This window comes from Amblyomma mixtum, chromosome 6 (assembly GCF_055824585.1).
Source record: "Amblyomma mixtum isolate Tamu chromosome 6, ASM5582458v1, whole genome shotgun sequence".
Lineage (NCBI taxonomy): Eukaryota > Metazoa > Arthropoda > Arachnida > Ixodida > Ixodidae > Amblyomma > Amblyomma mixtum.
The window spans coordinates 27,926,406-27,947,710 of NC_143017.1; the positions used below are offsets into that span (position 1 = coordinate 27,926,406).

General features: G+C 48.1%; 2 pseudogenes; both read right to left on the reverse strand.

The window, feature by feature from the left end:
• Positions 1-921: 921 nt before the first annotated feature.
• LOC149338476 (uncharacterized) lies at positions 922-17,105 on the reverse strand (annotated as a pseudogene).
• Positions 17,106-19,501: 2,396 nt separating this feature from the next.
• LOC149338477 (uncharacterized) lies at positions 19,502-20,946 on the reverse strand (annotated as a pseudogene).
• Between the last annotated feature and the right edge of the window lie 359 nt (positions 20,947-21,305).

The window sequence follows — 21,305 nt, forward strand, 5'->3', positions numbered from 1 at the left end:
TTTGAAAGCAGCTATACAACCTGACGCCCAATGTGTTTGAACCCATCGAAAGATATGAGATGCAATCTGTCAGTACCAGTGTGGTTGCCTGTGCTACAAGAGAGTCTTCTCAGTCCCCTGCTGCATAATTTCCTCTAACTAAACACTATTTCCTACAATTCCTATCTCCGACTGCCTCAGCCCACGATGGAACAATCCTGCAAGTTTTTTTTTTATTTTTGGACCTTACGTTGGGCCTAGGCAAGAATTAAAACTAAGTTTGAAAACTAAGTTGGTGTGGTACTGTGCAGTAATGTACCACACCATCCAGCATGCGCAAAGCTTATTTATCCCAACACCCGCTGTGCAATCGAGTGGCATTGAAGTGGAGAGGTTGAAAACAAAAAAATATATACAGAAAACCACTGCACATTAGGAAGAAAAAATAACGTTCTGGATTTAACAATACATATACACATAAATATCACGGCAAAGAAAGAACATGCATCATTAGACAATATGGGCATCACCTGATCAGGCATCTTTTTCCATTCGGAAGAACATGGGACAAAATCCCTGCTGCAGTGGCTAAATTTCAACAAAGGCAAAATGCAAACACACCTGCCTGCTGTGCATATTAAAGAACCATAGATAGTAAGAATTAATCTGGTGCCCTCTGCGACTGTGTCTTTCACAGGATATCAGCAGCTTTCGGACATTAAGTCTCATATACACTGAAGCGCCCAAGGAAACACCACAGCTATTTAACTTCAAATTAAAAGGCCACATTCTTGTCATTGTGCTTGTGTCATTGCAGTTATGTGAGGTTGAAGATTTGCTAAAACACAGCTAATATAGAAAACTTCCTTCGTAGACTAAATAAGTGAAATTGGAACTTCGTATTTCAGGATGCCGTATAGCTTAATTCTTTGGATCACCCTCTCAACATGAATGCGCACAGGTGCAATTGTGTAGGTTTGTTCCATTTCTTTTCTGGAGAAAATGGACGCCACTTCCAGCTGAAAAGGGCGGCATGATCATTACAACTCCTTTGTGAGCAAGCTGTTTACGAATACCAAGGAAATGTTTTTCAGCCAAGATCATCTCGTCTGGTTCAATTAGGTGAAGAAAACCAGAATCAAGAGTGATTTGTGTATCAGAGCATCGCCCGCTGAAAGGCTTCGATGCAAAGACCACCATTCCATTTGGAATAATTGCAACTAAAAATTATAGTGTGTGGCAACCTTTTTACAAAGAAAACAGCATGTGCTGCTGCCTAACCTTTGACGGTGTTTCGGTTTTAACTTCAGTGCAGTAAATGACCAAAGTGCATTGTGGATAATTTTTCTTGGAACATTCAGGCTGTGAAACCTTTGTCTTCAATAGGGGGCTTATAAATCCAATCTTTTGTTACCTCTGCCAATGTAATCAGAACTGCATAAAAGATACGGCAGGCAGTGCTGTTATGCACCCCAAACATGACACCAATGGCGGAAAAAGATACTCCGAGTTTCATTTTCATAAGAAACATGAGAAGTTTGTTCGCAATTGTTACATCAGTCGCTCTTTCCCGGACAGCTTGAAAAAAAGACTAAGCAATAAAGAAAACACATTACTGTCCACCCCACACAAACTTCGTAATGCATCAGGGGCACTTACAATGCTTTCATAACGAGCAAAGTAGCAAACCTTCGTGTGTGGTCGAACTGCACGTGCAGCCATCTGCTAGTTATCAGTTTGTGATGACGTTTAAAGTCGCTGAGTGCCGGCAGAAGTCAAGCCGTCTTTCAGAGGTGCGGGGCTACAGTCCTCATCACCTTGAGTTGATACTGTGAGAAAGCCTCCATGTATGTCTGCTCTTGTCTGGTCAGCAAGAGCCTGAGTGCAGTCAGAACACCCTGCAGGCCTCTGTTGCCAAGAGTGGGTTGAAGGCTGCATGGTAAGTAAAAGGTGCAAAAATGTAAAGACTTCAGTAAGTACACGTTTGTAATGTAAAGGAGGTGACAATGTTCAGAAATGCGACAATTATACATCACCAAGGCGAATAGTTTTACTTAGAGAAATTTTCAGGTTACATCTTCGTTTCCCTCGTTGAATATTTCCTCGGACGCAGTTTTCATGTCTGGGACGTTGCTCCCAGCAGCTCAGAAACTCTGCTTCTGGCCCCTTTTCCGCCACCTAAATGTTTGGAATGACCAGAAAAAAAAAATCAATTGGAAGCACCGCACCGAAAGTTGTACTACAGAGTACAACGGCAGCAGCAGCCGACGCTCCCTTCCGCAGGACAACCAGTGGACCCCCTGGCTCATAAAACGGTCCACTCCCCTCTGAAACCATTCCAAGTGACTTGAAGAGTCGGACGGAAGAGACCGGCTGTAGACCGCGGAAAGATTGTAGGTACCGTCTTAACCAAAAGTAACCAGGCTGCGCAAAGGCTGTGGGAGCATGTTGTAAGAAAAGAACAGTAGCGCAACCAAGACGAACACAAGACGAACCACATTGTGTTCGTCTTGGTTGCGCTACTGTTCTTTTCTTACAACATGCACCATCTAGCCCAACAAAAAGTTTTTCTAAAGCTGTGGGAGCAGGCGCGCCGCCGTGCGGCGGCGTTGCGCTCGATGTCCCTGGCCGGCGCTCGCCCACTCCGAGGGTGCAGCAGCTGACGCAACTTTCACCTTCACCCTCGTTTCTCAGATGATAAAATTATGTTCGTAAGATGTGCGCGCTGCGCTTTCGCGTTTTAGGAGTATCATCAAAGAAACGAGGGTGAGGGTGCAAAGTTACGTCAGCTGCTGCACCCTCGGAGCGGGCGAGCGCCAGCCGGCAATAGCAAGCGCAACGCCGCCGCACGGCCGCGTGCCTGCTCCCACAGCCTTCGCGGCAGCCTGATTGGGCAAAGATGGTACATGTGCGGGGTGACTGGCGGAATTGTTTTTCTCGTTACCCGCAAAGTAGCGACTGCATATCCTGGTGTTCGGCACTGCATCCCACGGTTTGCCGCCTGGACTGTATGTGCACAAGGACGGTATTCAGCAACGCAGATCACCAAACAAACATCAAGGCGAGCGGAGCAGCCAGCACAACGCGAAGGTTCGCTTAGGGCTCTGTTAGGACACTGTTATACTCCGGCGTAACGTGCACGAGCGCGGCACTGCCACGTCACGTTAGCCAAAGCGGACCCTCTATACTCCGACGCCGCTTGACCATCGACGTTTTCGGCGGCTTCGACGCGCTCTGACGATGTTGGCGTCGAAAGGAAACATGTGCCTATTTTGCGCCGGGTGCGTCGAAGCCGCGAACCCAGAATGCACCACGCGCGTCGGCTGCGGAGCGCGTAACCGCTACTCGGAGGCAACAGGCCGGATGAATGGATTTCTGCGCATGCGCGCCGCTTGTCGCTAAAGCGCTGTCTCGCGTCGATGCGGCTGGTGTATACATAGCTTGCACCGACGTCACATTCGGTGGCAGTCGGTCGCGAGTCGGCCATGCTGCCGATCCACCGCCAGACCGCCTCTAGCTTACCGCTGCCTATGTTAGCTCGCAACGTGTCGGTTCTCGTCCATCCGTAGATTCAGTATGGTTTTGTCTGCCACCCTTGGCTGCTCCAACCGTAGCGACAGCTCCAGGCGAAAGGAGTAGCCGATTAACACGAACTCTTTCCGCATTCATAAGATAATCGTAGGCATACAAGTGCGAGCATCCATGGCTCAGTACGAATCTGCGCGAGCTGTGGCTGGCTCGCATTAAGCGCGACGATTTGGACCCTGACAACCGAAATTTACTTGTGTGAGGAGCGCACTTTGTGACAGGTAAGAGGCTTGTGTCGTCAACTAAATGTTTGCGAAAATGTGGGAAGCAATGGCTACACCCTGAAGTGAATGTTGCTGGTTTGATGGATGCCATCCGATTTGTCTGACAACACAAATCCAGACTGGATCCCGCGTCGCTGCATCCTAGCGACAGCACTAGGCAAGACGGTTCGGATCGCCACGACCGCAGCGAGCAATGACGGCAGAGAAAGCGGCGGGCCGAAGCCGAGCTTTTAGTCTAGTATAGCCAGGCTTCTCCCCCACCTGCTGTAGAAATCTTTGTGTACTTCAATAGATTCGAAGGCTTTCATTTCTTCCAACTTCACAAAGCTAGAAATTGTACACGATATCCCCCTGGGTCACTACAGGGAACACATCAACGCCCATCGTCGCGTTGACTCCCAGTCGCAGCGTGTACGGACCTATATCGTCGCAAATTTTCACTTTGTCTGCGTAGCGTACGCGCGCCGATCGAATAAGTTCAGACCAGTAGCCTGCACTGAATGGTTCATTCCTCTGTGAAGTAGGCATCGCGCCCGAAAGATAAGAAAATAATCCAAAGCGTACGAGGAGTGGTCAGGCATCGCAGGACAGACGGGCGGGGTCGGCCGAATGGTTCGGCAGCATGGCCGCAAGCGCTTGATAGGGGCGGAAGTGACGCCACGTGCAAGCTATGTATAGGGGGGCGAATTTCAGCCTGGCGCAGCGTCGCCAACGTGACTTGTTCGACCACACCCGACGCGCTTGCGCGCGCCGAGAACGTCGGAGTATGAAAGAGCCATTGCTCAGTGCGTCGAACTGCAGCTATGCAGCACGCCCGGCGCTCTGCTTCGTAGCCCTTGAACGAAAACGGTAGAATTTGATATTTGGATCCAGACCTTCTTGCTCGTGGCAGCCCACGACGCAGCAGTACCGCTTTTACGAGGCTGAGCTAGGTCTCTCGGGTGGATCGGCGTCGCCGATTCCTTCTGCTGCCTGGATTTCGTCCTAAGGCACACGGAGCGTCGTTTTTCGAAAAACTAGGGCACGGCCGGGCCGCATCGTGGTCGGTGACAAGTGACGAACCTTGTCGCACTCACAACAGCGCAGAAAAACGTGCGAATCGACGTAAAACGCAGGCTAGAAAGGTGCGCCCGCCGCAGCCAGGGCTCGCTACTACCGCTAGTACCAAACCTGGTTCCACCCACCCAACTTTCCTTGCCGCCACCAGGCGCCGCCACGTTACCTCAAACTCCAGCGCAAGAGGCCTATATATGAAGGGCGTCGACCGCTGTCTGTCAGCCCGAGCCGCCGTTTAAGCTTCAGAGAAGCGCACCCGCTCGACTCCCGGGACAGCACCACTCGCCCAGCCACGGCCCAACGAGGCAGCGTGCGCCAGTCTGCGGGACTGCATCGTCGTGAACTAACGACCAAACCCCTTGTCACTTGGTAGCTGGTCCCTGGTTGAGCTTGCCACGCTGAGTCGAGGGCATCTCCTTTGTCACCAAGACTGTTACCCCCACATGCTCTAGGGGTGTCTGGGAACGCGCGCTAAATTGCGCGAAGTGGTGACACCCAGCCAACACAGGCACCGTCGCTGTCCCTATGGCACCTATACTTCGTCTCACAAGATGTTTGCAGCACTACGGAAGGCAGAGCTCTCTCGTCCAATCAGGGCTGCAGGAACACAAAGAATAGTCCCTTGAATACTTGAGCAGTGTAGTACTATTAATCAAACAATGAGCACAGCAATTGAAAACATAGTTTGGACTGGTAGACTTAGAAGGTAGAGAGTGCTTCAAAAATTAACAGACAAAGCCCGTACGAGCACAGCTCTGCGGAGGTCTGCTGCGAGGTAGTGATGCGTCGCCATCTACCAACATGGCGTCGGCGGAGCCGGTTGTGTCGCCTGTGTGCCCTACAGCGACAGTGTGCTGTTTTCCCAAGCAGGCGATTGCAGTTGGCTTCTTGAAGTGCTTCGTGTCGAGAGCGGGGGCAGTTCAAGCACGAATGCGCTCCTCTTCCGCTCTACAACAAAGTCAACAGCTGCGAACGAATGGCATTAGTCAAAACTTCTACCCCATGCATGCGAACCTGCTCCCGGTAGGTGAGGCACTTTTAAAAAGGAAAAACACTTTTTATTTTCGCGATAGTTTACGTTCATTTCAGGACAATGCAAATGATGGTAAGTATGGTGATGTGAAAAGGTGTGTTTAATTGGGTGGACAGTGCCTAGCATTAAAGGATTGCCGTACGTCGCGCGAAAGCGAAGAATAGTGACTATTTTCTGCAGAAACTTCCGCTTCCTATTATAGAGCCGCGACAACGTACATCAATCTTTTCCGAAACTTTTATTTTCGTTTCTACATTTCATTATATCGATGCGGTGTGTAAATAGCATGCATGATAAAGACAGGAGAGAGAAAGAGGGGGGGGGGGGTGCAGCGCTCAGAAAATTTCGGGGGTGTTCTGACACCGAAACACCCCCTTGACTACGCCCCTGCTGCCAACAATCAACTTTAGAAACGGGCTATAACTATCGTGGTTGAAGCGTCCACGGCAGCTGGCGGAGAGTCGGCCACTTTTTTTTTTTTTGAGTAAATGCGCTTTTTTTGCTGACGGCAAGCTGTCACCTTTTTTTATTCAGAAATAAAATTTAAATGACTAATTAAAAAATAATTCAAATAGAATTAATCACATTCCTTGCGCTAGACAAGTGCTCGTACTTGGTGTTCAACGACTTCGTTAGAGCACGCTGCTCTACGATATTGTGGTCCACTTGAACGTAGTCATCCGAGGAAACATGTGGCCAGCTACGCATCAACGACGCATTGCCAAAAATCTACATGCGCCAAATCACGTGAGTTTTAGAGAGCTTCATCTGTCATTCCAAAGCTCATGTTAGCGCAGCGCATCATGGCAGAGAATGTATCAGCTGCGTTGTCCGCTGTCTGACACTGCCTGCACGTGGTATCACGCAAAAGATCCTGCCAACTGAACAAGCGACGCACAACATATGATCACCACGGTCAGTCAAGCATTCAAACTTTTCAAATCACTGCTGTTAGTTGACCCATGGCCACGGGCAGTAGCTTCGCTTTCGATGACGCCCCCGTAGCGCTCACCATGCTTCATCCACTTCGAATGCTTTGCCCGGCCGGCAAATATGCAATGATTGCCCTCGTAGGCCACCGAGTCGTGCTTGGCCGATGGTTGCTTGCTATTTCACTGTTTCAATGCCGCCTCTTTACTACAATTTTGGGCCAACATATCCTTTGCTAGCAATTTCAATCACTTTTGGAAATAAATAGCACTCTAAAAATAAACTGCAACGTCGTTTATACCATCGAAGGAGTATAAGGTAAATAAAACACGCTCTATAGCATGGAGGAAAAAATGTATAATCCTAACTGCTTATTTTAAGATTACTCTTTTATTTGTGGCCTGGAACCCAGTTTAAACAAGGCCCCCGCAAGCTATATGCTGGCATTGAAATTTGCACCTTTTTGGAGCTAAAATTCGCATCCGAGATCCAAGAATTCTCGGAGGGCCAGATAAAGAAAGGCCACAGAAAGAGATGGCACCAGGATATCCTCTTCTGATGGCACACTCTGAGCTTTTCGCGCGTCCTACTCGTGTCCTGTGTGGCGTGACTATGCGAGAAGAAAAGGAGGCTGGCCGTTTGCACGTGCCCGCACCCGCGAGTCGCCTGACGACACGAGGGCAAAATCTTTTGTGTCTCGTGTAGTGCCCAGGAATGTTTTCCGTAAACATAGTTCTGGGGTTTTTCCAGTCTGTCCCCCACGTAAGCATCCGCATCAGGTTGTCGAATATCCGTTCGTAGCTGACATCTCCCGTCATAAGCAGTAGTTGGTTGCTGCTTGGCTCATATCTCCGCCGTCATAAGTAGTAGTTGGTTGCTGCTGCTTGCAGCAGCGCAACCATGGGTCCGAAAAGAAAATATCGCCACTACTACTAGGATTTAAAAAAAGTGCCGATTCGCACAAAGCATCGTCTGGAGGCAGCTGCAGCAACTGCATCTATACTCCGTTTCATACATAGGAGACAACGCTGCAGAGGTTGCTGAAGTAGTGCGTCCGCGAAACTAGATTACTCCGCCACGTATCATCATTCGTTCTTCTCGAAACTCCGGTCATTATTTGGACGAATACGAAGAGCGGTATAAAACGATGTAGTAGCATTGAAATTCACAGTCGAAGCTGCGAGGCGCTCAGTGTTCGGGCTCTCTGGCCATAATTTTCACCATGGAGGAAGGAAAACTAAGGAGAGGCCCTTCGTATTCCCAATGCATTGGCGAGAATGTGGCGGAAGTGACGTCAAAATTTAGGCTTAAAAAGTCGGGCCACTAGCAACGTTGTCGTTGTTGCTAAGAAAACTCGGGCCACTAGCGTTGTGTTGTGTTGTGTTTAATGGCGCATAAGCGGCTAAGGCTATCATGCGCCAAGAACAAGGTTTAGTAAAATTGGCTCGAGCAAAGTTTGAAGACAAAGTGTATAAAAACGGTGGTGTAAAGGGCCTAAAAGTTGTTTTTATTACCTGGCTGATTAAATACAAACACTTTAGAAATGGCTGTTTGCAGAAGCTTTTAAAAGTTGGTTAACCTCCGTGGACATCCTTGGCTTGCCAAGGATCTCGAGGCCACCAACTACTCAGATAAAAATCTCAGCCTCCTTCTCAGGACTGAGAAAGTGGCTGAGGTGTATCGTTTTAAGTAGAGAAGCACAGGGTAAGAACATTACAGTTTTTGAAGAACACCGGCTTCCTTTAAAAAGCTAAAAACATCAAGCATACTAACGGGTGCATGTTCAGCTAAAATCAAGGCTGGATGAAATGGAATATGTTCTTTGTAAAATATAGCAAAATATTTTTTCCTTACTGATTCAAGTTTTGTGCATGATAGTAGTATGTGGTTTACGGTAAGTTCATGTCCGCATTGCTCGCAAAGAGGTTTGTCTTTCTTAATAGCAGGAAGTTGTGTGTGAGATGAGTGTGTCCAATACGGAGACGGCATAAAATAACTTCGATGAATCGTTTTTGGTGTGAGCATGATTTCCATTCGCCTAGGATGGGTTTTACTAAATGTAGCTTATTATTTCTTTCGATGTTCCATTGCGACTGCCATTTATTCCTTAATTTGCACTGCACCAACCTCATACCATCTTTGCAAGGAATGTACACTTTCTTTATTTCTTTGTTCCGAGCTTTTCCAGCGCATTCATCTGCCTTCTCATTGCCAGTGATTCCAATGTGACTGGGAACCCAGCAAAATTTTGTCTTGTCCCTGTATTGTGGCGCTTCTTATGTTGTGTATGATATCACCAATTAGTGGTGCCACTGCATTTCTATGATGAAGTGAGGTTAGTATGCTCAGAGAATCAGTGTAAATGATACTGTTCTGAATGTTCTCGTTTATTATTTTTTCTACACCTAGCAAGACTGCGTAACACTCGGCGGTGAAAATGGATGCACACTCAGGTAGCCGTACTATTTTTTCCCAATTATTCTGAACTACAGCACTACCCACGTAGTGCGCCGATTTTGATCCATCGGTATAAAATGCTTCGTATTCTCTGTATTTTTCGTTTAGTGCTAAATACTCTTGTAATATCTGTTCATGCGGTGTATGTTTCTTCTGAAATTGTGTTAATGTGAAGTCGCACACAGATGGTAGGCAGTACCAAGGCGGGAGTGGATCACGTTTGCGGGCAATATTAGGCAATGTGTCCATTATATCTAGTTCTTGGCATTTCTCTTCAAAGCGGAGAAGAAGTGGCCTGATTGCGAGGGGTCTGTTGGTAAATAGTGTTCGGGATGGGCACTTTGTAACGAGTGGGTAATAGATGTGTTTAGGCTGGGAACGGATCTTTAAAATGTATGAGCATGAGAGCGTTGTTCTTCTGTCTGCAAGTGGTGGTTCATTGGTTTCTACGTACAGGCTTTTTATTGGTGACGTCCTGTATGCACCAGTTGAAAGGCGCAATCCCAAATTGTGAACAGGATCCAGTCGCTTCAAGTACGATGGCCTTGCTGATCCATACACTATGCAACCATAATCTAGAATGGAACGTACTACAGAGCGATAAATGTGTAGAAGGCATACCCGATCAGAACCCCAGTGTTTGCGTGAAAGGACTTTCAGTATGTTCAGTGCTATCGACGCCTTCTTTTTTAGTGCGTTTATGTGAGGCAGGAAAGTAAGCTTTTTATCAAAGGTTATGCCTAGAAATTTGTGTTCCTTTTTAAAGGTAGTTCGGTTTGGTTTAGGTGTAATGTGGGATCTGTGTGCAAGCCTCGTTTGAGTGAAAAAAGTAAGGCTACTGTTTTCTGTGTTCAGAACTGGAAACCATTCTTGTCTGCCCATGTTGCCATTTTGTTGATTGTAAGCTGTACTTGTCGTTCGCATGTGGATATATTGGAAGATGTGCACGCTATCTGAAGATCATCAACATACATGGAGTACATAATGGACCTTGGGATTATTTTTCTAATAGAATTCATTTTTACAACGAAGAGAGTTGTGCTTAAAATGCACCCTTGAGGAACTCCATTTTCCTGAATGAAGTCCCTCGAAAGGGTTGAGCCTAGGCGGACATTAAATGAGCGGTTAGACAAAAAGTCTTTAATGCAGTTGAGCATTCTGCCACGGATGCCGAGCTCAGCTAAGTCCTGGAGAATCCCGAACCTCCAGGTTGTATCATATGCTTTTTCTAAATCAAAAAAGACACTAAGACAGTGTTGTTTGTGTATAAAAGCTTCCCTGAAAGTATTTTCAAGGCGGACTAAGTGATCTGTAGTGGAGCATCCTTTTTTAAATCCACACTGATGGATATCAAGCAGTTCACAGGATTGAAGAACAAAGGTTAGTCTTATATTTAGGACACTTTCGAAGGATTTGGCGAGGCAACTGGTTAAGGCTATGGGTCTATAACTGCTAGGAGAGGTTGGGGGTTTACTAGGTTTAAGAAACGGTACAATAATAGCTTTCTTCCAGGCTTCAGGTATATTCCCTGACATCCAAACTGTGTTGAAGAATCTTAAAAGTGCTTCTATGGCAGGCTCAGAAAGATGTGCAAGCATTTCATAATGTATATGGTCGGGTCCTGGAGCAGTTTTTTTTCCGGCAGACAGTACTCTGTTGATTTCTTGGAGGGTAATTAGACTATTGTATTTTTCATTTGCACCTCCAGTTGTTGGCAGCCTCTGTTTTTCAGCTGTATTTTTGTACTTTAAAAAGGACTGCGTGTAGTGTGATGAACTTGAAACTGCAGTGAAATGTTCCCCCAATATGTCTGCCTGTTCCTCTATGCTTGTTTGTGTGCCAGGTGTTGTTAAAAGCGGAATTGTGAATGGTGAAAAGCTACCGTTTAATTTCCGAACCTGCTCCCACATTTTTTTAGATGGGATCTGACTGTTGATAGATGAAACATAATTCTGCCATGAAGCTTTCTCGGCACTGCGACGGACGTACCGAGCTTTAGCTTTTGCCTTTTTAAAAATTAAGAGATTTTCATGTGTCGGATACCTACGGAATTTGCCCCAAGCTCTGTTTTGTTGTTTTTTAGTTTCTTTACATTCTTTTGTCCACCATACTTTATGGTTTTGTCGCGTCACTCCTGACGACTGAGGAATAGCTGTGAGTGCGGCAGTTATGATACAATTAGTAAATTTTTCGTTTATCTGGTCGATAGTAAGATTTTCTAAAACTATATTCTCTAAAGTTGCCTTTGCTCTAAAAAATGACCAGTCGGCGAGGTGGAGCTTCCAGCGACGTGGCCTTGTAGGGAGTATTTCCGGTGGGGATGTTAAAGTGATTAGTACAGGGAGGTGGTCACTGCCATATGGATTGTCAATGACATCCCATTTAAAATCATTAAAAACAGAAGGTGAGCTAAAAGACAAATCTAAAAAGGTCATTTTCCCGGAGGCAGGGGAGCAGTACGTGGCTTTTTCTGTATTTAAAAGACATACATTATTTGTGAGGATAAAATCTTCAATTATTTGACCCCTAGAGTCACGGTGCTCACTTCCCCAAAAAGGGGAGTGAGCGTTAAAGTCCCCAATTACTAGATACGGTTCTGGAAGTTCATTGACAAGTTCTTGTAAATCGTGGACTGTTAATGTAAAATGTGGAGGAATATATACAGAACAGATAGAAATTGTTTTATGGCTGACAACACTGACCGCAACAGCTTCAAGCTTTGTTTTGAGTGTGATTTCTCGAGCAGGGACGCCGCTTTGCACGACAATCGCGACGCCTCCAGAGAGTCTATTTGCCTGCTCACGATCGCGTCTAAAAGTTTTATAGTGTTTCAGGATATTTGCATGTTGTGGACCAAGATTGGTCTCCTGAAGACATAAAGCTACGGGCGAGATTGACCCTAGAATATCTTTTATGTCACTGTAGTTCCTCAACATTCCTCTACAGTTCCACTGAACGAGAAAAGCCATATTTATGTTTGGGATAGGAGTGATTGAGAGTTTACTTATTTTCTGGGGCCGTTATGACGGTCCTGTCTTTTTTCCGCTCAAGGGAGCTGTTCCGCCGCTGTAAAGCAGGCGGGCTGGGAGTTTGGTCCATTACCTCGCAAGAGGTGCTGGACGACCGCGGGGAAGCCGCGGGTGGGTGAGTGTCAGGCCTCCCCCGACGGGGGGAAGTCCTGCGGGATGTCGACCCATGGGCCGGCACTCCCTGGCTTGGAGTTGGCAGAGCAGCCTTCGCTGTCCCTGCCTGGGGCGTGGGTGGCCCTGCCACAGGCGCAGTAGAACTGGCCTCGGCAGGTGCTGGAGTGCTGTGTGGTGCTACGCCCCCGCGCACCACATCAGCGAAGTTAGGTTTCGCTGTGAAGGAGAATGTGTTGGTAAGCGCAAAACGCCTCCTCGCTTCTTTGAATGAAATGTTTTCTTTGGTCTTAATGATGATGATTTCTTTTTCCTTTTTCCAGGACGGACACGCCCTGGAGTACGCAGCGTGGTCGCCTTCGCAGTTTGCGCAGCGTAGTGCTGCGTCGCATTCCTGAGACTGGTGGTCCTTTGATGCGCATTTCGCGCAGGTTTTGCGGCCGCGGCAGCTCTGTGAGCCATGGCCAAACTTCTGGCAATTGAAGCAGCGACGGGGATTGGGTATGTAATGCCTTACGGTGATTTTCAGGTATCCAACATCGATCGTTTCGGGCAAACTGCTGGTGTTAAACGTGAGGACCATGTGTTTGGTGTCTATTTCTTTGTTGTCTTTGCGGATTTTGATTCTGTGCACTTCAATTACATTTTGATCGGAAAGTCCTTCAAGCATTTCGGTTTCTGTTAGATGGATGAAGTCAGCCTCTGAGATTACGCCTTTGACCGTGTTGAGGGATCGGTGGGGAGTTACGGAGACAGAGATGTCCCCTATGGAATCGATGTTTGAGAGTTTTGAGCACTGGATGCTCTCGCGTAGTTCAAGAAGTAGGTCGCCGCTGGCCATTTTTGATACCTTATAGCCAGGCCCTAAGGTATCTGTTAAACATTTAGTTACAAGGAATGGGGATATTATTCGAGCTTGCTTTTCGTCACTGTTGCTATGTATCACATGAAACTTTGTGAATGTAGGTTTCTTTTTCGAAAAAAAGTCTGCTGCCTCGTTCCGCACTCTTTTAAGAGAGCGATCAGGTTTTGAAAGGGGGGGAGCCATAAAACATTGAGGTTTTTCGGTCATGGTGCCAGCCACCCACCATGGAGTCCAACAGGGGGACGCGACAGGAACTTGAAAGCAAGTCCTGCCCACGCCAGCTGTACACCTTAACTATAACCTAATATGACTCAACTCAGGGTAGTTGGTCACACACGGTTAACCCTCGCCGCCAGGAAAAAGAGGAAAAAACAAAGAAAAGAGGAGGAGACAGGAGAGTTGTAAGAAAGATATAAGAAAGTGAAAGATAGAGGGGAGGACAGGAAAAGGCGACTGCCGATTTCCCCCGGTCGGGTCAGGCCGGAGGTGCCGTCTGCAGGAAGCTGGGGCCAAAGTGGTGTGTTGCCTCCGCCGAGGGGCCTTAAGGGTCCAAACGCTCGGCATCGGCTCAACCACCAGGATCCCCTTTTCCCCGGACACGGCGATGCCACGCACGGCTAAGCGCGGATGCTCGGGTCCGTGGTGACGCATTGTTCACCATCATCCCCCTGCGGGGATGTCCCTGCGGATGCTCGGGTTAACCCCGTGGTGTCGCCACTCATCGGGCCACTAGCAACGGCGTACGGCGTCGTTAGCGTCGTTGTTGCTAGGGGCCCGAGTGCTTCTCGGTGGCGGTGGACGGGCTTTCGGCACGGTGTGTTGTTCGGCCTTGCGTGTTACCTGGCGTCGTGACGTTCCGCACGCATCTAAGATTGCTTTTAAATGCAGCAAATAACCTCTCATTTGATATTTTGTTCGTCAAACTTGGTGTCGTTACGCGGAGCGATCGATGCATTGAAATGAATCTCGCGAAAAGGTGGCACTCCGGAACCGCGCTTCGACACGCGAAGAAGCGTTGATTGTTTTGTTCAGCGAACTTTCGCACCTCACCAAACAGCACAGAAACATGAAGCCGCTCTCGGCGATGCTGAGCTGCGTTTCGAAGGCCACACGGCGGGTGTACGGTAGCCCGAGGAGGATGGTGCGCAATGTCGTCTTTCTTCGCCTGGCGTCGGAAAAGGTTCACCGCACCTGTGCGCCGGTCTGTGTCTGGGTGCGTGTTTGCGCGGAAGGAGGTGTAGGAGTGTAGCGGCGAGCGGCGCGGTTTTTTGATACCTTTCTTTTACGAAGTGCTTGCGAGCCGCGCCCGATCCCTGCCCCGTAAGCTCGGTGGAGAAAGAAGATAGTGAGGAGAGCCGAGCCAACTTCCGGTTGCTGGGCGGCTTCACAAAAAGTGACGTCAGGGCCTCTCCTTAGTTCTTTCCTTCCTCCATGATTTTCACTGAATGTGAACTACTTTTTTGGGCGCGGATTTAGTAGAAGCGATTCGCCCTACCAACAGCGTATCATACCACCACGTGTACTTTGTGCTTCTCGAAATCTCCACGAGCCGCAAGACGAAAATGTGGCAAGAGTCAAAACGAAGTCTAATACCCCTGCTACACGGGCGTTTCGAATGCCTTCCAACCGAACGTCATTCGACTCGACTGCCAAACGTGCGCTGCTACACAACGTTTTTGAACGGCATTCGGTTGGAATGACTTTCCAGTCGACGGCGCTCCACGAAAACATTCGAGATTTTGGAATGCCTTCGAGGCACAAGCGCGTGTACTCTCGAGCGCAGCGTCTTTGCGCCACAAGTTGGAGCAGAACTAGCGAAGAGCAAATGCGTTCGTTAAACGACGAAATTTTAATTTTTTTTTACATATAATGCACAAATCCTTGCTAAAAGTGTTGTTTTCAAGCAAATTGACCACATACTCTAGAACCCAATGTAGAACCGAGAGGAAGCCATATTGGAAGAGCCAGTTTTTCTGTTTGTGGTGGTGTTGCGATTGCTTTGTTTTTGTTGTACATTTTGTAGTTGTGTTCGTGTGTGCGTCTGCGTGTGTGTGTGTGTGTGTGCGTGCGTTTAGTGAGCCTTTTTTTTAAATTAAGTGAAGTTTATTGCACTTTTTCGAATCAAATCAACGAGCGCAGCCTTCTCAACCGCGGCAGGTTTGGACAGAGCGAGAGACAAGTGTCTTGATTGACTGTTGGGAGGAGAGGCTGGCCGACCTGCGTCGGCGAAAGCGTAACAGCAACATTTACGAAGAAATTGCTGCTGAGCTTCGAGCTGCCGGCTTCCAGAGGACAAAACAGCAAGTTCACACAAAGATAGAGAATTTGTCCCACAAATTGCGGTAAGAACTTTTTATACATCGCGCGCCGCTGCCGCCGCACAGGAGGCCAAATTGTGATCGGCACAGTGCAGCTGTCCCCTATTTAGCAGCAGACTTGCTGCATTGCTACCAGTACTTGCGGCCCCGTTTACGAATCGCGCAGATCAGAGGCAGGCATGCAAAGCAAAGGGAGCGGTGACACATTTTCGGAAATTTTCGTTGCGAAGGCGATCACTCGCGTGCATCCGCAACGTCGCTGGTTAGGACGCTGCAGTGGTCTACTGTGTCAAACGTACGTCAAGCTGGTGTTTTATCATTTCGGCACCATCGACATGCAGCCGCCGCTCTTGAGGTTCGCTGTCGCGTTCAGCAGCAGAACTCCTTACCCAGTGCGACACTGCGGCGTTTACACAGGTGCTTTTGTTTATTAATATTCTTGGTAGAGAGAGTGCAGAGGGCCTCGACGCGTTTATCGTCCAGGCTTTGTACTACCGCGGTTATGAAATTACTTTGTGGCATGCATCCTTTCACACATTGCGGATTAGAAGTACAAGGATTACAGGTGGAAGTAAAAAAAAAAAGGCATTTCAAAACAAACTGTACTAATCCAAACAAACTAGTTTGTACTGCCAATTGCACCCATTTATGATGATTGTGGAGAATGAACTGTGATGCAAGTTAATACGCTGTTATTACCAAAATCGGGCCATGGGGGCCTATAGTCTGCAATGCAGTTCAAAAGTTTTTCAAGACGATAGGCTTGGTTAGGTGCAGGACACAAAATGTGCAGCACTTTGTATGCTTATTGCTTTTAAACCACCTCATCCTACCTTTTGCAGCACTAAGCTGCTCAGGCATTTTTCTGTCAAACGAGAAGGCATGCTGTTCAATTTTCAAACAGTACTCTTGTCCTTTATTTCAGTTTCTGGCAAAAGAAACAGACTACAGGGTCCGGCGCCATCCCGTGGCCGCACTTCCACCGCCTGGCAACATTTCTGGGGCGCCTTCCTATGAATGACGCCTCACTTGTGCGTGAAAGCACTGCTTCCGTAGAACAGGTATATGAGTCATAAGCACGCAGTTGTATCCTTCCTGTTCCTTGACTGTTTTTTTTCAGTGTGACACAGATGACGCTTACAGTTACATGCAAGGTTTCATGTTCTGCTAGAGCTGCTCCTCAAGGGAAGCTTTATATATGGTGAAAGGTGTTTTTAAAACTTGAGGTCAGGTTTTTCACTGTGCATCCATTTTATTGCATTGTGCAGATCATTCGGGGCATGGAGTCTGGAGAGCACAGTGCCACAGATGACGAACCGCAGTGCTCAGCTGTGGTCCAGTCATCTGTGGTCCACGACCGCAGCGACCTGGAGGGGGAAGAGAGCTGCTCACAGCTGCCTTCTGTAGACCCTGCTGCTGCCCACTCAGCTGGAGGTGCGCAGCAAATGCAGCAGAGTAGGCAACGGCAGCCAGCACGAGGCCGCAAGAGGCCAGCCTGTGTTGATTTTGCTGCATTACTAGAAGAGCAAAAGAGTTTAAGAGAGGACCTCCGGGCAGCGAGACAAAAAGAATTTGACCTGCGGTAGCGCCAGCTTCAAATGCAAGAGAAACTGTATAGCGCAATGACAAAATATTTTGAAAGAGCCAACAAAGAATGAAAAAAAAGAAAATAAATAACATTTCCCCCACGATGTTGCTAGGAATGATTTATCCAAAGAACAATAATCTGTGCATGGGTCGCACTGCAATAAAAATTACAGGGTATTTAGGACAGACATGACGACAATGCACAGCAGTGGTTGAACGGACACATAAGGTTAAAGCACAGTGGTGCCTCGTTGATCTGAACATGTTTGTTCCACAACAAACGCGTCCAGAAAGCAAGCCATCCAATAACGAATTGTGAGGAAAAACCTTTTCCACGGAATAAACACTTTATGCTTCAACTTTTCTTCTGTACGTAGCGGTCAACAGTGAAGTGGAAGTTAAGACAAAATTACAGAAAAGTGCAACAAGCTTCACAACGAATAATGCAAGAAGAAAGCTCAGGTTATCAAGGCTGCGCACAATTTCAAAAGCATACGAGATGAGCCGCAAGTGTCGGAAATGGGGAACAATGCAAAAAGTTTTTGCACTCGAGAGCACCAGTGCAAGAAAGTGTCACTGTTCTGCGGAGCCACAATGCGACCCAAAGCAGATCTTTCAACACAGTGTCAATGAAGCAAGAACGTTACCTGCTCCCACTTCTGTTGTATGAGCACTGCACCCCTTCATGCAGGACAAAAAAAAAACATTGCAAACAGGCCATCCACGCGGAACAAGATTCATGCTAGCTTGGAATCAGACGTACATTCAACCTTTCTCGTAGCCATGAAAATACAAATGGACTGGGTTAATGATATCCTGGTCAAAATCAATAAATAATGGGCACTGGCAGGGCATGTAACGAGAAGGCAAGACGAGTGTTGTCTCTCCTTGGCAGACCAAAGCATTCACAAATATACGTAGCTTGCACCGACGTCACATCCCGTGGCCGTCGGCTGCTAGTCGGCCATGCTGCAGAACCACCGCCAAACCGCTTCTAGCTTACCGCTGCCTGTGTTAGCTCGCATCGTGTTGGTTCTCGTCCATCCGTAGATTCAGTATGGTTTTGTGTGCCATCCTTGGCTGCTCCAACCGTAGCGACAGGTCCAGGTGAAACGAGAAGCCGATTAACACGAACTTCACCTCCATTCGTCAGATAATCGTAGGCATGCAAGTGCGAACGCTCCATGACTTAGTACGAATCTGAGCGAGCTGTGGCTGGCTCGCATTAAGCGCGACAATTTGGACCCCGATAACTGAAATTTAGTTGTGTGCGGAGCCCACTTTGTGACAGGTAAGAGGCTTGAGTCGTCAACTAAATGTTTGCGAAAACGTGGGAAGCAATGGTTACACCTTGAAGTGAATGTTGCTGTTTTGATTGACCCCATCCGATTTGTCTGACAACACAAACCCAGACTGGGTCCCGCGTCGTTGCATCCTAGTTACAGCACTAGGCAAGCCGGTTCGGATCGCCACGACCGCAGCGAGCAATGACGGCAGAGAAAGCGGCGGGCCGAAGCCGAGCTTTTCGGCTCGTAGGCGCATCGCAGACAGGCTTCTCACCTACCTATACTGTAGAATTCGTTGTCTGCTTCCATTGATTAGAAGGCTTTCATTTCTTCCAATTTCACAAAGCTGGAAAGAGTACACGATATCCCCCTGGTTCACTTCAGGGAACACATCCACACCCATCGCCGCATCGACTCCCGGTCGCAGCGTGTACGGACCTCTGTCGTCGCAAATTTTCCCCTTGTGTGCGTAGCGTACGCGCGGCGATCAAATAAGTTCAGAACAGTAGCCTGCACTGAATGGTTCATTCCTCTGTGGAGTAGGCATCGCGCCCTAAAGATAAAAAAAATGATCGAAAGCGTCCGAGGAGTGGTCAGGCATCGCAGGGAGGACGGGTGGAGACGGCCGAATGGTTCGGCAGCATGGCCGCAAGCGCTTGATGGAGGCGGAAGTGACGTCACGTGCAAGCTATGTATTTACATCTTCCCACATTCATATGCACACACAAGGGTGTTCACAGCATGCCGATGAATCCTGTCTTTCCCCGGTAGACTGATGAGCACACACACACACTAACAAGCCGCCATGGTGGCTCAGCGGTTATGGCACTCGGCTGCTGACCCGAAAGACTCTGGTTCGATCCCAGCCGCGGCGGTCAAATATCGATGGTGGTGAAAATCTAGAGACCCGTGCACTGTGCGATGTCAGTGCACGTTAAAGAGCCCCAGGTGGTTGAAATTTCGAGAGACCTTCACTATGGTGTCCCTCATAGCCTGAGTACACACGTTTTGTACGTTTTGTTTTCCGGCACAACATGTTTACTGCTGTCGGTAAAATTCTACAACTGCTTCCCGTACAGCTTGGCCAGTGCCTAGCACAACGTCAGTGGTGTGCGCTGGCTGTTCAAGGACCATGCTGTTAGCCTCAGCCTCAGCATGCCACTGTGGGAGCACCTCATCCCGAAAATGCTCGCATACGTTGTGCAAGACACAACTTGCATGGATGGCAAGGCGAGCATTGCCAATTGTGCACTCCATGCGCTTCATAACAAACCGGAACCTCGCCTTCATCCTGCCAAATGCGTTTTCTACTATACGCCTGGACTTGGACAGGTGATAGTTGAAAGTCTTTTTTGCCTCGTTCAGCTGCCCTCGGTGGCTAAATGGCTTTATTAGGTTGGCAGTCAGGGGGAATGCCTGGTCGCACAGAATGAGCGGTGGCACTGCTGTGCCGCTCATCATGGCGACTGGCGACTGAAATAAGGGTCCGTCGACGATGTCCGACAGGCTTGACCTGTGGTACGCATAGGAGTCATAGCACCGTCCTGGCCAACCAACGCTTACAAACAAACTTGTATCGGTGGTCCACCAGGGCCAGCAGGATTATGCTGTACCTGCAGAATTTTAGGACAAGCAAATAGGTGACATCAATACAGTGCAAATATCACAACTTCCAAAAAGTGAAAATGAAACATATACGGCCAGATGAGGGGAGGGAGGGACGTCATCCCCCTCCCTGTACGAGGACACAACATAAGCCCCATTTCTTTGAATTAAAAATATTTCATACAGAGTTAAATTGACCCTCCCACCCTTCTCTACTCCACTGCTTCCTCCAAGAGTGTCCCATAAGTACGCCATGGGTCAGCACTGCCACAGAAGTCAAAACGGGCTAAGAGTAAACTAGCTTAAGTGAAAGAACTGAGGAGGCTAAAAACATGGTTGTTTGTACGCGCTGTCGCTGCTTTTGTACCAAACAAATTAGCAGCAATAAAACACAGCTTTTAATTCAGGTACTGAGCAGGAAGCCAGGCGGCATAAAAGTTTGTCTGTTGCATATGCAATCATATCCTCTTAAAACATATCCTCTTAAAACGAATGTCATACATTTGAACATGTGATGAAATTATAGAAACTGCTTACCACCCCTTGTAGTTCATGTAGTCGCTAGCGTGTTCTTCCGGTGGCGACACAGGGAAGTGACACCCGTCCAAGGCGCCCACTGCGTGCGGGAATGCAGATACGGCAAAAAACTCCTGCATGTGCTCCTCCATGCCTTGCGCAGTGGGCATCCGGATCCAGTCGGCATCCAGAACTTCCACGACGACCAAACAAAACTCGTGGAACACTGCATTTGCCGACGACCGCCCGACACCAAAAACGAGAGCGACAGTCCTGTCTTCCGCCGAGGAGCACAACTTGAAAAGTCCGATGGCAACACGCTTCTCGACAGAGATAGCCTCGCGCATATTAGTGTCCATGCGCTGCAGCATCCGTCGGCACTTGTCAGCTATATATCGAAACGTACCGCGTGTCACACGGAAGTGTCTTTTAAATTCCAGTTCGCTGAGCTGGGGCACAATTCGCTCGAACCAACCTTCGTTGCGAGGGAGCATCCACGCACTCCTTTCTACTCGTGCAGATGCCATGGCAGCTCCAGTGATCAGGCCGTTCAGGAAATGTAGCCGCTCCTCAATTTCGTCGGCTTCCGCTTTTGCCGCTTCTATTTCTGAGTCCAGCTGCATGATGTTAACAACCCCTAAAGCTAGCTGAAAATCTTCGTTGTCACTCATTTTCAGACGGTTGCAGAAAACAGCGAGCGACCAGCACGAGCAACGCAGTA